The sequence below is a fragment of the Magallana gigas genome, chromosome 2 (assembly GCF_963853765.1).
Source record: "Magallana gigas chromosome 2, xbMagGiga1.1, whole genome shotgun sequence".
Lineage (NCBI taxonomy): Eukaryota > Metazoa > Mollusca > Bivalvia > Ostreida > Ostreidae > Magallana > Magallana gigas.
The window spans coordinates 25,966,395-25,982,022 of record NC_088854.1 but is presented as its reverse complement, the minus strand read 5'-3'; positions in this window follow the sequence as shown (position 1 = coordinate 25,982,022).

The following is a 15,628-nucleotide window of genomic DNA, read 5'->3' as shown; positions in this document are numbered from 1 at the left end:
TTGGGACAGACTATAGTTCTATATATGTATTATCAAATTATTAGATGGAAAATAAAAACATTAACATCAAGGAACTGCATGATCTTATAGATACTGAATAAAGTATTCAATTTTATTACCGCGGCATTTATATGAATTAAATTGATAAGCAATGAAAGAAGAAATAAAAAAAGAGTTTGGAATAACGTAACTCTGTTAGGCTATTTCCGAAGACAAAACGTGTACGTTTTACGTCTGAAACATGACGTCATAATGTAGACTGAGCACGCGACGTTTAGTTAAATTTTCGCTAATGATTTGAGTAGGCAACCAGGCGGATCCTACTGTGTGCTTTTCAAATAAATTATTGTACAAAAATCAAACTGCACTGTGTTAAATCTGCGCTCGGTCCAACGGTCACACCGTTTACATATTATATGTACTTTAATTGCCAGCTTTCTTTTTTCTTTTCATCGTATCAAATGGATATGAACCATTGCACCCTATAGTTTGAGCGACCATTATAAATTTTATGAATTTATTTTACTTTGCTCTACAAAGATACACTCTTTTCAAATTCAATATGATAGCAAATTTGTGGATTACAAAATAAAATATTCTATGAAACTTCGGTAGCTGCAGAAAAAAATCTTTAATAATACACAGGTACCAGAAAATCATTAAGGGGGTTCTATGGTCGTTGCCACATTTAGACTGTATTGATCATCTGTAAAAGAAGAGCTCAATATAAAAACAAAGGAAAATATCCCAATTTAAAAGGTAAAATATATGTATCTTTTCTTACTAACAAGGAAAGCTGATAACATCAGAGAATGAAATGGAGGAACGGTGGATAGAACATTTTAAGATCTTAAACAGACCACCTCCGATCCATGAACCTGAAATCAGTGAACCCGAATCAGAGTTGAATATCAACACCAATCCACCAGACGTTCCAGAAATTACATCGGCCATACAGTGTTTAAAAAATGGAAAATCTCCTGCGAGTGACAATTTAAATGCTGAGCTATTCAAAACGGATCCACTCCCTACAGCTACCATCCTCCAACCAACCTTCAAAGAAATCTGGGAAAGTAAGACCATACCAGATCAATGGAATCACGGAGTCATCATTAAAATACCAAAAAAAGGAAATTTTAATGACTGTAATAACTGGCGTGGAATAACACTTCTCTCCATTCCAAGTAAAATCATGGCTAAAATTATCATCAGAAGAATATCCAAAGCCGTAGATGTCAAACTACGGAAGGAGCAAGCAGGGTTCAGACCAGGACGAGGATGTATCGATCAAATATTCACACTGAGAAACATCATTGAACAGTGTACGGAATGGCAGCGACAACTTTATATGAACTTCATCGATTTTGAAAAGGCCTTCGACAGCATTCGTAGAAACAGTCTCTGGAGAATTGTGCATTCGTACGGCATCCCCCAACATCTTATAGACATCATCAAGAGTTTCTACGTCAACTTCAGATGCAAAGTTGGAAACTCAAGCATCGAGTTTGACGTCAAAACTGGAGTTCGACAAGGTTGTGTAATGTCATCAACGCTCTTCATCATAGCCATCGACTGGGTCATGAGGAACACAACATCAGACATCCCAAGAGGCATCAGATGGGGAACGTTCACAACACTTGAAGACTTTGCCGATGAAATTGTTCTGTTTTCCCACTCCCATCAGCACATCCAAGACAAAACACATAGGCTCCACGAGTATGCTGGAAACATTGGACTGAAGATCAATGCCAAGAAAACTGAAGTCATGACCCTAAATGTGAATAACCCACAAGGAATTAAAATGGACAATCACATCCTTCCATTTACAAACAACTTTACATATTTAGGGAGTATTGTCACAACAGATGGTGGAGCAGACAGGGACATTCAGCAGAGACTAGCCAAAGCCAGAGCAGCATTTAAGAACTTGCAAGCTGTGTGGAAATCCAGCCAGTATACCAACAGGACAAAGCTCAAACTGTACAAAAGCTGCATCATACCAATTCTTTTGTATGGTTCAGAGTGCTGGAGAATGACAGAGAACGACCTTAACAAACTGTCAACTTTCCACACCAAGTCCCTGAGAAGAATCCTAAAAGTATTTTGGCCAAATACCATCTCAAATCAGGACCTTCTCAGCAGATGCGATCAGAAGGATATGGCCACCATCATCACCAGGAGACGATGAACCTGGATTGGTCACATACTCAGAAGCTGAATCCATCATAAAGACAACCCTCTTCTGGACACCAGAAGGTAAAAGGAAGAGAGGGAGACCAAAAGTTACCTGGCGGCGAACAGTTAAAGCCGAGATGAAAGAGCATCAGAAAAGCTGGGGCACTCTCCAGAAGCTAGCCAGTGACAGACAGGGATGGAGAGCCCTCGTTACTGCCCTATACGCTAAAGGCGTCACGGGCAGTAAGTAAGTAAGTTTCTTACTAAATTATAGTTTATAGCTTAAGAAATCATATCTAAAAAAAATTAGAAAGATCTACTAAAATGACAAAACTATCGTGGTTTTTAAATTTCTTTTCGCCAAATGTTTGTGAAAAGGGTCGTTAAGGAGCCTTAATTTGATCGAAATTGAATTATTGTCGTCCTGTACAAAAATTGATTTGCTATATATTCCTTAGAAGAAATATCTTTCCTCTGACAAAAATTAATGATTTTTTTCCAACCTTATTTATCATAAAAGTTTAAGTTACATGCAGACTTAGCATATTAGCAGGTTTTCACAGCAAAATAAAATTCTAAACAATACAGCTCATATTACTTTAAGTTATTCATCAGTAATTTTCTTCTATTATCAGTTGAAAAGCAAACTTACGGTTGTACATCTACAACAGCGTCTACAATCGTTTAAATCACGGCGTTTAAAATCTTGAATTTTGATTAAACTCGGGGAAACCCACAAAACAATAATATTCAACTAAATTAACGATCCAGTTTGTGAAAAAAAAAATCTTATTTTTTTTCTTCAGTTTGGCAATATCATCAACTACTTGTAATATGCACATTCTTTTTATAACTTTTTTATTCATTTTTCTAATTTTTTAAACATTGTCTTAAACACCATCTGAGAAACCACTCACAAAAATATGAGAATTTTTTAAAATATACATGTAAAAAGAATTTTTAGAGTCTGATTTTATTTTATTAAAAATCTAATTTAAAGGTATGCATACCAGGTTTAGCATCTTTATTTAAGTTTTAAAGCATTTTTATGTATCGTATTGTGCTGTGTGTACAAACAATATTATGTTATATAGCTTTTATTTCAGATATTTACACTGTATTACAAAAGTATCTTTAACACATTTTCCATTGCAACATATAACTGTCTTCTGTAAATGTTCAAAGAATCTTTAAAAAAAAATGCTTGATACACATGTATCTTTTGTTAATCAGTGTAATAAAATCATGAACTTTTTTTTCTTTGGGTGGCATTTCAAATAATTTAATGAATCGTTAATAAATAAATTCTTGCTCATAAAACCAAATGCAAAATAAGGAAACAACATTTAAAGCATTTTATAATGATCCAGCAACCAAACTTTTACAAAACTCTTTTAGTACAAGCCCACAAATAACCATTGATGAAAATAATACCTAATACTATTTGCTGCAGAATTGTAAGAATCATGAAACACCGAAAGAATAGTATATCCAGAAACTTTACGATAATCTGCCACTGGATAACAATATCTCCCTGAAAATGCTCAACTTCCTGGTCAATTTTTGATTTTGCTCCCTTAACATTTATTTCTACAACATTGGTTTCTTTTTAACAACATTTCATTTTTCGCATCCCTCTAGCTGTCCGGCCCATCAATTATACATTATGACCAGCCAGTTCGGTATTGGGTCATCCTCTGAGGCGTGATGACAAGAAAGGACGTTTTTTGACAGGACAACAACGACCCCACCTGAAACTAATGTGATAATTAGGTATAAACCTGTGCAAAAAGTAAAACAAAGAAGTAAAATTTACGTCAATTTATCACCATTGGGAGTCCTATACAATATTACTTATTAGGTTTGTTACTGACTGTGTACAAAAATTTGTGGGGTCGGTAAAGTCCATAGAAGGCGAGGCGGAGCCGAGCCTTCTATGGACTTTACCGATCCCACAAATTTCTTGACACAGTCAGTAACAAACCTAATACAGCAAAACTCGTTTATAACGAATTTCAAGGGACCATAGAAAAAACTTCGTTATAGCCGTAATTCGCTATACGTTTATAACGAATTCGTAAAAAATATAAATAGCGAATTCGTTATAAAATAATTAAGGGTTTTTCCGGTATTATTATAAATTAGTATAACCGTCATATACAAAAAATGTCATGTAACCATTTCATTTCAATTTTTAAAAAAATTACGTATACTATTTGAATTTGAGTATTTTATATATGCATCTTAAAATTGCATGTTTCTTCAATGAAATATGAAATGAAAAAAATTCGTTATAAAAATGATAAAATACGTTAAACTTTTGCCAGCAGGGGTCTTAAAATTACTTCGCTATAGCCGTAAATTCGTTATAGCCGTGTTCGTTATATACATCAATTTTCTATAGGTTTATATAAGAAATTTGCCAGGACATGAATAATAATTCGTTCTAGCCGTAAATTCGCTATATCCGTGTTCGTTATATTCGAGTTTTGCTGTAAGTGTTTTGTTTTGTCGAGGACCTAAAGTTTGATATGTAAACAAACAGAAGATAATACATAATATTAAAATTCATAGCTTAATTCTTTTTACCTTTTTTACCTTTCTCGTCAGTCGTCTGTGCAAACCTGGATGCCATATTGTAGGATCATAATATTACGTCACGGGCAAAGGAGGGGGGGGGGGGGTCACTCTAAATATTTTGGGGCGTAAAAATCAAAGGTATGGTTGAACATTTGTGTAAAAAATCAGCTTAAATAACGTTACGTCTTCCATGTTGCCGTATAGATTTTGACGCTTGCCGTGTAAAGGAATTTATAAGGCAATCACGTGACGCTATTCATCCAATGACGTCGAGACATTCCAGTCCGAGGCAGAATAAAAGGAGCTGTGTTGCAATCGTTAATGATACAATGCCCCTTAATGATAATAAAAGTACTGAATTGTAATTATGAGAGAGAGAGAGAGAGAGAGAGTACTTGTTGAGAAGAACAAATGATGGAAACCACGTATACTTTCCGAAAGTGAAAATAGATTTTATAGGTGAATATGCTGCACTGGACGACCACATCAGACGCGGGTCCGACCATACCTAGGTTAAATAAGTTATTTCATATCAAGAGCGACAAACTCTGTAGCGACGTCAAGCATTTTTGGGAATTATTTATTAACTTATACATGTATGCCTTGTGGGTTTTTTTTTAATTGTGTCCATATATGCTATGGATCCTTCCATAGGATTGCATATATTCAATATTAGTTTTAGGTCTATGGTCTTCTCATAACAGCTCTCAGTAATTTGACAACTTTACAACATTATGTTTATACAGTATCTAAAGGTAATGTGCTTCCGCGGAAAGCTTGATATCCTTATTCCGATGAAATGTATATTAATCTGTCTGATTATAAATGTTTTATCTCATATTTTTGGTCTCAGTTCCTAGCTGTTTATTTCAAACTTACAAAAGTAAAAATCAAGCGATACTGCCGATAGTCATAGAACCTTCTGCAATGTCCTGTAAATTTGAAATAATAAAGAAAAATAATGAAAAAATACTTTTTAAAAGTATAACTATGAACTATTTATGCACGAAAATCTTTTACAAATAAATAAATTCTAGTAATATGAAATGCATTTGTTGCGCCCGGCTTGATTAACATAAATTGTATACATGCAACACTTACTATGTCCATTAAAGCCATCGGATATAGTTTGATAGTAACGTTAACATTGCCGTCTGGGCTAACATATTCATCATAATGATTGATTTGAAAATATTTTATTGTATACATATTTATAAGATACATATACAAATGGTTTGGACACAATTCTGACAACTTACTAGGTCTTTACCATTAAATAGAAAAATAATACAAAACTTAGTGTTACAACAGTTATTGATTGATATAGAATTGTTATTACGATAAATGAAAATAAGTGATATATACGAGAATAAGAAACATGCACATAAACTATATTAAACAAATCTACCAGTTTCGTTGATGTACAATTGAACTAATGAGAATAATTGCTTGTTTATATCAAGGGATAATGACTCATCGCCCCATAATAAAAGAATGATGATCTAGTTGTAGCAGATTAAGAAAGAAATTATTTCTAGCGATAGTATAATTTTTGCATTTGAAGAAAAAATGGTAAGCATCTTCGGGTCATCCACACCGACAATTACCGCTTTCTATAATATTCATTTTGTGTAAATCATAATTGAGTATGCAATTGTGTCTTAGCTTGGTATGTGTTATGTTTAGCTTGCGCTTGCCATGTGTAAATCAAAGTATCGAAGAACTAACGGGAGTTGGTTTTATCGATGTTTATTTATTTAAAATTCAATGATTTTGCATGACATTAGTGCAGGTAGTTTGTACTTCTGTATTTGAATTACGCACATTTTTATAGTATGAATTTTCGGACTTTTTCGACACAAGAATGTTGATAAAACCCCATATGAATCATGTTAAGTAATATTTAAAAATAGAATTAATTTAATTCAATCAAACTATGTATCAGTGATAGATATATTTCTGGAAAATTTAGGGATCCAAGCAATATTGAACTCTCGTCTCGTTCAACCAATGCAAGCGCTCGGATGTCGCCGTTAATCTCCGACAAGAAGAGAAACTCTCTGCTTGTCGGAGATTTACGGAGACAGCCGAGCGTCGAGTTGAACGAGACTATATTGAACTCTGGCGTAAGAATACATACGACTACAAAAATATCTAAATTGTTCGTACCATTTAAAATCTGGCTATTTTCAAGGTATCTATAAATAAGTTTCCTTGAAAAAAAGCTTTAGCGTACATTATTTCGAATTCATCAATTATTTTCAAGAACTAAGTCTTGTCAGCGGCGATGATTTGTGCTTTGGTCCAAACACTGTTTCACTTTCGGTTTGTCAGAGTAACTGCATAGGAGAGTTGATTAAAATCAACTCCCAAAAAGAGGGAGCTTTAGCTATGTGTTTGGATTTATATTATGAACTCATGAATCTTTGTATAGAAGTTTCATTTCTTACTCCTATACTTAATGTATTCCACAAATGAATAGTGTCCGGTGCAAAAGATTTCTTAAATAATTCTGTTCTACACCTAGGTAAACTATAATTTTCAATGTTCCTTGTTCTACATGCAGAATCGTTACTTCTAGTATTAGGGATGATCTGAGATAAATATTCAGGGACACACCATGGTGGTAAGTTAAGACGTCATACTTCTAGCAGAAAGAGATTCCCAGCCTGTTTCAAAATATAAGGATGTTTTTGATGCAATAATTGGTAACCCTGTAACAATGCGGGCATCATATAATTGATCTTTCATGAACTATCATAATGATTGGTAGTCCACAGCAGGGTTATTAACTCTCCTTCTTTAGTAATCCTTGATCCAACAAAAACAGTGTCTTATAAAACAAAATGCAAATATCGGTACATGTTACTGATTTTGTTTAACCAGGATGCATCTGGTCATGATTTGGTAGACAAATGCTGTTTGAAAATAAGAACTTGATGAAATTGGCCCGTATGGTGTTTCTGAACACTCGCTCAGTAAAAACAGAAGAATAGTAATAAGTGCTTCATGTAAACTTGTAAATCCGAATATGCAATCGTGTTGATGTGTGAGCCTGAGCATGAATATGTGTAATTCTGATCGTGTAACCTATAAAACTCGGGCATAAACACGTGTAAGATTTGACTCAGTTCCTTCGCATGATGCACATTTTGCAACTTTATTGTTTACATTAGTTAATTAAACCTTCAACTTTGCACACTTTGAATCCGTGGTTTCTGCGTTCGTAACTTCAGGCTCGGCAATAGCACATCTGACATGATACAAAGTTTGTCGAATTTTGACATGACCTTATATGGAAACAGTGACGTCACTGATAAAAAAAAAGGCTAGCTGCAGGTAAAGGCATGCCGTAATCGCCGGAATAGGGACGGAATAAATAAAAAAAAATATTAGGTAAGCCTATAATCATATTATCTCACAAAACCAATGTCTTTAAATAGTTTGTTTTTCTTAAGTTATCGATAACTTTGCAACTCAGCTGACGGACCCCGTGTAATTTTTAATTTTTCGTGGGGGGGGGGGGGTCTTGTCACAACTTTTTGGTAGCGATAAGGATGCATTTGGAGATATTTTCTTAATTCAGCCGAGGCGTATACTTTAACAATTTGTTGCATGTACTCTAATAACAGTGGCGTCGGAAGCAAATTGAAGGGGGGGGGGGGGGGGCTAAACTAATCATGAAAAATATTGACAAGAATTCCCATAATCATGAAAATTCTAATCCGTGGGGGAGGGTATACCAATAGCTCCAATCTTACCTGCCCAATTTTCCCCCCAAATCATGAAATTCCTAATCCCTGGTGGTGGTGGGGGGGGGGGTGTGCTAGTATACCTACTATGACTCTAATTTTCAATATCACTATTAATATTTCATTCTCTTCAAAGTCTTTTAAGGAACAGTTTTGTTTGTTGCGAGGAAAAAGTAGGGGGGGGGGGGTTGAATCCTCCCTGTTGCTATGTTGCTAATGGTTAGGTCTAACTTGGCAAAAAAGTAGGGGGGGGGGGGCTATGCCCCCCCCCCCTCCCGGTTCAGACGCCTATGAATAAAAATGCGTATATATCTTTATACACGTGTATTCAAACAAAGTCATTAAATGTAAATTTTTTTCAGTTCTAAGAGGATATCTGAAGCCGATCGAATTCTTTACTCGCATCTTTTATACATTCTCTTGATAAAATGTACACCAATCTAATAATTTACTTTTCCGAAAACTAATACTCTATGAAATGTTGTTATCCAGAGATAATATGATTATAAGCTTACCTAATTTTTTTTTTTATTTATTCCGTCCCTATTCCGGCGACTACGGCATGCCTTTACCTGCAGCTAGCCTTTTTTTATCAGTGACGTCACTGTTTCCATATAAGGTCATGTCAAAATTCGACAAACTTATAGACTTTACATTTGTCAATTTGTATCATGTCAGATGTGCTATTGCCGAGCCTGAAGTTACAAATGCAGAAACTACGGATTCAAAGTATGCAAAGTTGAAGGTTTAATTAACTAATGTAAACAATAAAGTTGCAAAATGTGCATCATGCGAAGGAACTGAGTCAACTCTTACACGTGTTTATGCCCGAGTTTTATAGGTTACACGATCAGAATTACACATATGTTCAGGCTCACACATCAACATGATTGCATATTCGGATTTACAAGTTTACATGTCTGGATTTTTGAACACGATTACCCTCCATACGTTTGACCTATTCTTTGGTTTCTGACTTACAGTGAAAGATTTTAAAGCTTAAAATGTAACTTCCGGTATTTCATGTTATATTTCATGTATAGATCGATATCTGACATTCTGGTATGTAACTTTTCCCAAATATTAATGCAATATGCACATTTGTAGTGTGTTAAAGGGAATGTACTTCCGGCTTTATAAATTTATGGTCGGGCTCAATGTCCAGTTTTTGCGCCATTCTGGCTTGTGAAGTCATGCGAAGAGATAATCTTGAAGTTTACAATACTTTAAGTAATTTAATCGAATCAATACATTTATTATCATGAAAGTGATTTGTTGCTTGTTAATTGATAGTGAAATCACTTTAAAATGCACCTGACCGGGCTCTCTAACTCTAACATGTTAATCACTTAGCCCCTTGATATACTATATAACATAATTCTTTTAAAATTCTTTCAATTTCAACAACGAAACTCTAGTTCGCAAGCAAATATCTTGCTATAGAAAATTAAATTATCTTGTTTGCTATGTAATGTGAAAGTTATGAAGTATTAGTATGTCGGTTACCGGAAGTAAGACATCGACTGGTATGTAAAACCATTATGCACTAGATAAGAGTATTGAATCGTTAAAAATCAGTAAAAAAAAATCATTTAGTTCAGGACATCATAAATTGAATAAAGGTCATTCCCTTGCCTGAATCTCGGTTGTGCAGAACACCTGTTCAATGATTTACGAATATATTGCTTTGTATTTCTCGATTAGCAATCATTAGCAACCAAGTTGACTTTACCCGAATCCTTTGATCCCCAGTTGTTAAAGAATACATTATGATTCTATATTTGACTACATATTTTTATTTACAACGGGGCGAACATAAAAGTTTTAAAAATAATTGCCGAAGAATCAGCAAATCGAGCTTAACATTTTAAAGGTGCAATAACACACCTGGAAAAAGTCAGGTTTTTATACTGAAAGATATAACGATAAATAAACTGTACAAATGCCAAATAAGCGAAAATTTTGCAGTTTGGGGATAAAAAATGAATTTCTAAAATATTTATTCCAGTAAGTAACAACAAAAGCCCCTGCGGTATTCGAACTCGGGATGTACGGATCAAAAGTCCGACACTTTATCCACTCGGCTGTGGAGTAAGTTACATGTTTTGGTCCCAAAATATTTTTAATAAAACGAAATGTCGTTTCGATCAGCGGTCAGCCATTTTGTGATGATGTGTTATTCAACCTTAGGTATTTAATAACTAATATCTTTACATTTAAGCACATAGAGTTATCCCTCTTTTTGTATCTATTCCTTCACTTAGAAAGCGGGTGAAGTTCTCTAGAGGGCGTGTCAAGGAGCAGGGTAGGAAAAATCTAAAACAAAAGTCGCTCCCTGTCAATTCGAAGAAATAAATCAATAAAGTATTCCAATCATAGGTACATGATTGACATATACCTACCATCATTTATATTTTACGGTGCTATAATTGCTTTTAAAAGTATTCTTTTAAAAAAAAAATAAACACGACAAAAATTGTCTGGATGCATCGCTTTTGGTTACTGGTATATTTTTTTATGATTCCACACACCTTTGATTTTGAACAGGATACACGCACCTTAGAAATTGAACAGAATACAATACTATCTTAGATAGAAATGTCCCTAACAAAAAAGGTAAAAGTGGAAAGTACATGTGTATATATAAATACCAATCTGAAATCTTTATATCGAAATTTAAAAAATCTTCAAATAAAATTTACATGTGATCTAATGTTCTCTTTTTTGTGCATCATTTAGTTGCATTTATTTTAAAAAGTTTTCGCTTGAAAAATATTATATGTAGCTCAAACAATATACTAGTATACCATAAGTCTTTCGGGGAAATGTACCTTTGATCACCTATCCTAGCTTACAAATCGGCTTTTGTAGATACTAATGCTCCAAGGTCCAGACCGATTGATGAAGCACATATAAGTAAGGCTTCTCACACTCCATTCCTTTGCTCAATAGCGTAATTGTTCTAATACGCCGTATTTATTTATATCTCTCTGCCATGAATATTTGATTTCTGGAATCCAAGTAGGATACTTTTCTGTTGTATTTGGTGCCTAGATGCCATACTGAGTAAATATTGTAAGATATTTTGCGTTTACTTTGTAAAAGACTGGATACATTTTTCAATACTTTTTTTCTTTTCTTTATTTTTTTATTCATTACAAACACAAAATATTCAAATATTTGATTTTTTTTTCTTCTCGTCTTAAAGTAGTCTCAATTGTATTGTTTAAAGTATTATCAATAACATAGAGCTGGAATGACATTCATATTAACGTTTCTAATTATTTACTTCTTTTCCGAAATACATAAACTAGTACTTGTACAGTGTAGTTGCACGTCAAATTGTTAATACGCAGAAAGCATTTTGTTAAGTAGGTGAACAGCGACACAGTTTTAAAAAGACCTTCCGTAAAAATAAGCTTTCAATGAGTATTTTTCACAGAAATTCTATCGTCGGGCCCTACAATATTGTCACCCCAGAAGGAAATAAAAACCATCTGGGTTCATTTAACTATGAAAATTAGTTCCGAGAATAAGATTTTCTTTTCAAGTGTTATATCAAGGATATTGATGATTATCATTTCTACAACGTCACGTGAAAGAAGAAATCGAAACTGGGTGAATTTACATGGATCAGGTTTAGGTCTTCGCAAATGTAGAAGCTGACCCAGATAAAAATGAACCTGACTGTATATTAATTCTCGAAAGGAATTTGAATGCTGCTGTACAGCTATGGGCGCATTAAGAAAATTAGGGGGGAAATGCCGGTATATTTGCAGTTTTCTTCATTCGTATGACATTATGTACATATTTTTTAATTGCTTTCTAGATTGCGTTCTAGGAAGAAATGTGTTTATTTTTTCTATAAGTTTAAATGGTAACAATAGCTGCAGATCCATCAGTACTTCTGAGATCCAAATTCCTGAGATATTTTTCTTGCCTCAATCGTATTCTTCAACACCCTAAACGACCTTTGAAAGTATTGGTATCAATAGCCGCCAGTTTTACCTGTAAACAACCCACATCATTTCACTTTACAGAGCTGGTAAAGTTGTTTTAAAGATATCTAGTAAAGTAATGACATCTAAAGTAAGATGTCTCAGATGCTTTTTCTTTTTTGCAGTAATTTTTTCATAAAATATATTCATAAATTAGTTTAATAACTCCAAAACCTTGGCAACTTTTTGCGCAATAAATATTTTTTTGTATGGATGAAATTGTAGCTTCACGGTCCGTCAACCCGAATTTCCTGTGAAGCTGTACAGTTCTGTATCTACGGAAACGGCTGATTAATGTCACTCGTCCAAGTCGGCGTTTTGTTTGCTTTAAAGTCGAAATAAAATTACATAGATATAATATAATTATAATTCATATTAAAAATCAAGATTTTTAACGTAATTGATCTGAGAAAATATGCATCTATATATGCCTGGCAATTCATCATAAAAGTAGCATGATATGTCAAAACACATTGTGATGTTTTATAATTCTACATTTCTGAATGGAATGGCCATTGTTCTGATTTTTGTTCTTTCAGGGACACGTGTTTTGCCGCATGCGTTTTTCAAACTCTTAATAGGTACAGGTACTAGTAAACGGTTTTTTGGGGTTTTTAATTGGCCATGAATAAATTAAATTCTAAAACCATTTTTACTCTTGAAGAACTTTCAGATCACCTGAAATTATGTACTCTAAAGAGTTGCAGGTAAACTGTTTTTGGTGGGCTTTAATTGGCCATGATTAAATTCAATTCTTTAACCTTTTTCTACTCGTGATAAAATCACATGTCACAAAGAATTAAATAGGAAGAGACTGGCACATTATTTGATTGTCTGTACACTGTGCCGGATAATTATGCCAGTGCCAAGGTGGCATTTTTGCATCTTCTTAAGATGCAGTTTCATAAAGATCCATATATACCAACTGTAGACCATTTTTTAGAGAGTGTATAATCCCTTTTTTGGTGTGGCTAAAAATTTGTCAGGTGAGATATTTACCATTAAATATTAATATCCCACAGGAAAATAATAAATCCTATAGGAAAAATAATTTTCTTACAGGACATATTGAAAATCCTATAGGGTATTGTAAAAATACTACAGAAATTATATATCCTGTAGGAGAAAAGTATTTTCTGCAGCATTTTGATTCAGACAGGTAGTTTTCCTATAGGAAATTTAGATTTTGTATTGGATTTTAAAATCGTGTGGAAGTTTTTTTCGAATCCTACCGGGATTTAAATGTCTATAGGAAGTTCGTTTATTCCTGTAGGAAAGGAACAAATATCCTATAGGAAAATTGTTTTACCTATGAGAAATTTTTTTTTGCAGGAATTTATTTTTTGAAGGTTAATATTTCACCTGACAGTTGAGATACATTAATAACAAAGTCGGTTATAAACTCTTTTAGTAATGATCTATCATATGGCATATTCAAATTGTTCGATGCACGCAGCTGAGGTGGGTGCAAACATGCCAGCTTGGCACTGGCATAATTATCCAGCATAGTGTTTGGTCTTTTCTTAAATTGAGATTTTTTTTAAAAATGCATTAATGTTACACATACTCATTTATTTATTTCTTCTTTAACAAGTTTTATTCATATACATATATACGTTTCTTGAAGCTAGGACTTAGCAAATCCATTTTGATAAAGGCTATTGAATATGCACTTACTTCATTTTTTCTTTACCAAGCCAATAAGAGTCTAGTAATACTCTACAAACCTAATGCAGACTTTGCGTTTAATCCATTAAAAAGAGCTTCGATTGATTCATCCACATCCAATGCACTCAAATTATCATTTCATAAAGCCAAATTCTACACTTCTTTAAAACAAATGGCACTGTAATTGTATGCATTGGACCTGATATAACTGTTTGGTATCTCTTAAGGTTAATGCAGATTGTACCGGAAGTATCTGTATTTATTTGTCTATAAAATATATTATTGCTATGCTATGCTTTCTTTTACGATCCGGGATAAGATTGTCTATCTTGCAGAGATATCACGGACATGGAGAAGCGCTCTATGCGCTTTTTCCGCAAAAACTATACCATATTTTTAAGCAGTTTTTGATATACAAATATTGTCTTTTTTTTTACAATTTTGCATTTAAATTTTAACCAAATTTAGAGTAAAGCAGCATCTAAAGGCTCTATATTGAAAAAGGAACTAAATATATTTTCAAACAAATAAAGGACACAACACTTTTTGATGCAAATATCATTTTTGCGATATCCGCGTTTGCCCCAATAAAAGTCAATACGTTTCTGTAGTTTTGGGATAAAATCATTCAAGAATAAATCTATTTGAAAGAGAAACCCTTTCAGCTTGAAAGTCTTTTTTAAAAGGACACATTTTTTGTCAACCATTTTTTTCCACATTTACACGGTTTCACAATGTTGTCCCACGTTGAGTCCAAGTTTCTTCGCAATTAGAATACAGAGTGATGAAAATCGACAAAATGACATCAATTTGCAAACTTGAGGTATACTTATTATTATTATTATTTTGCAATCCATCTAAAGTGAAAAGAAAAGAGAAAAGACAAGTAGAATACTACGGCAAAAGAAAACACACAAGAATTCAATTGGAAAAAATATATTGATATCAAATAATGTTTTTCTATCTACAAACTGCAAGAGGATTACCATATGCAAGCTGAAATTAATAATGTGTTGGTAACTGCTTCACTATCAAAGTAAAGATGTAACAGTCTAATAAAGTTGTACATTTTTATCATATAATTTCCTATCTTCTCACATTAAAAATTTCATTTGTAGGTTTTGCTTTTTGATACTTTTGCATCATACAAACAAAATTTGTATTTTTGTTTGTTCAATAGCATTTTTACCAATAAATACCACTTTTAGGGATTTTAATTTATATTTTGTTAAGACAACAACACTGCAGATATGTTGTTCCTATACTAGTATAAATAAGTACTTTTGTTGAGACATAAGATTTTCTGATCCAAAAAATGAACTCTTCTTTAAACAAAATCGCGATAATATATATATTATTATATATATGATCTGTTCCTAGATCTGTCTTCAGTTCAATGTCAAGAACAATGCTTTTAAAAAGATTTAAAATTATTACTTCTAACTCAAATCTTAC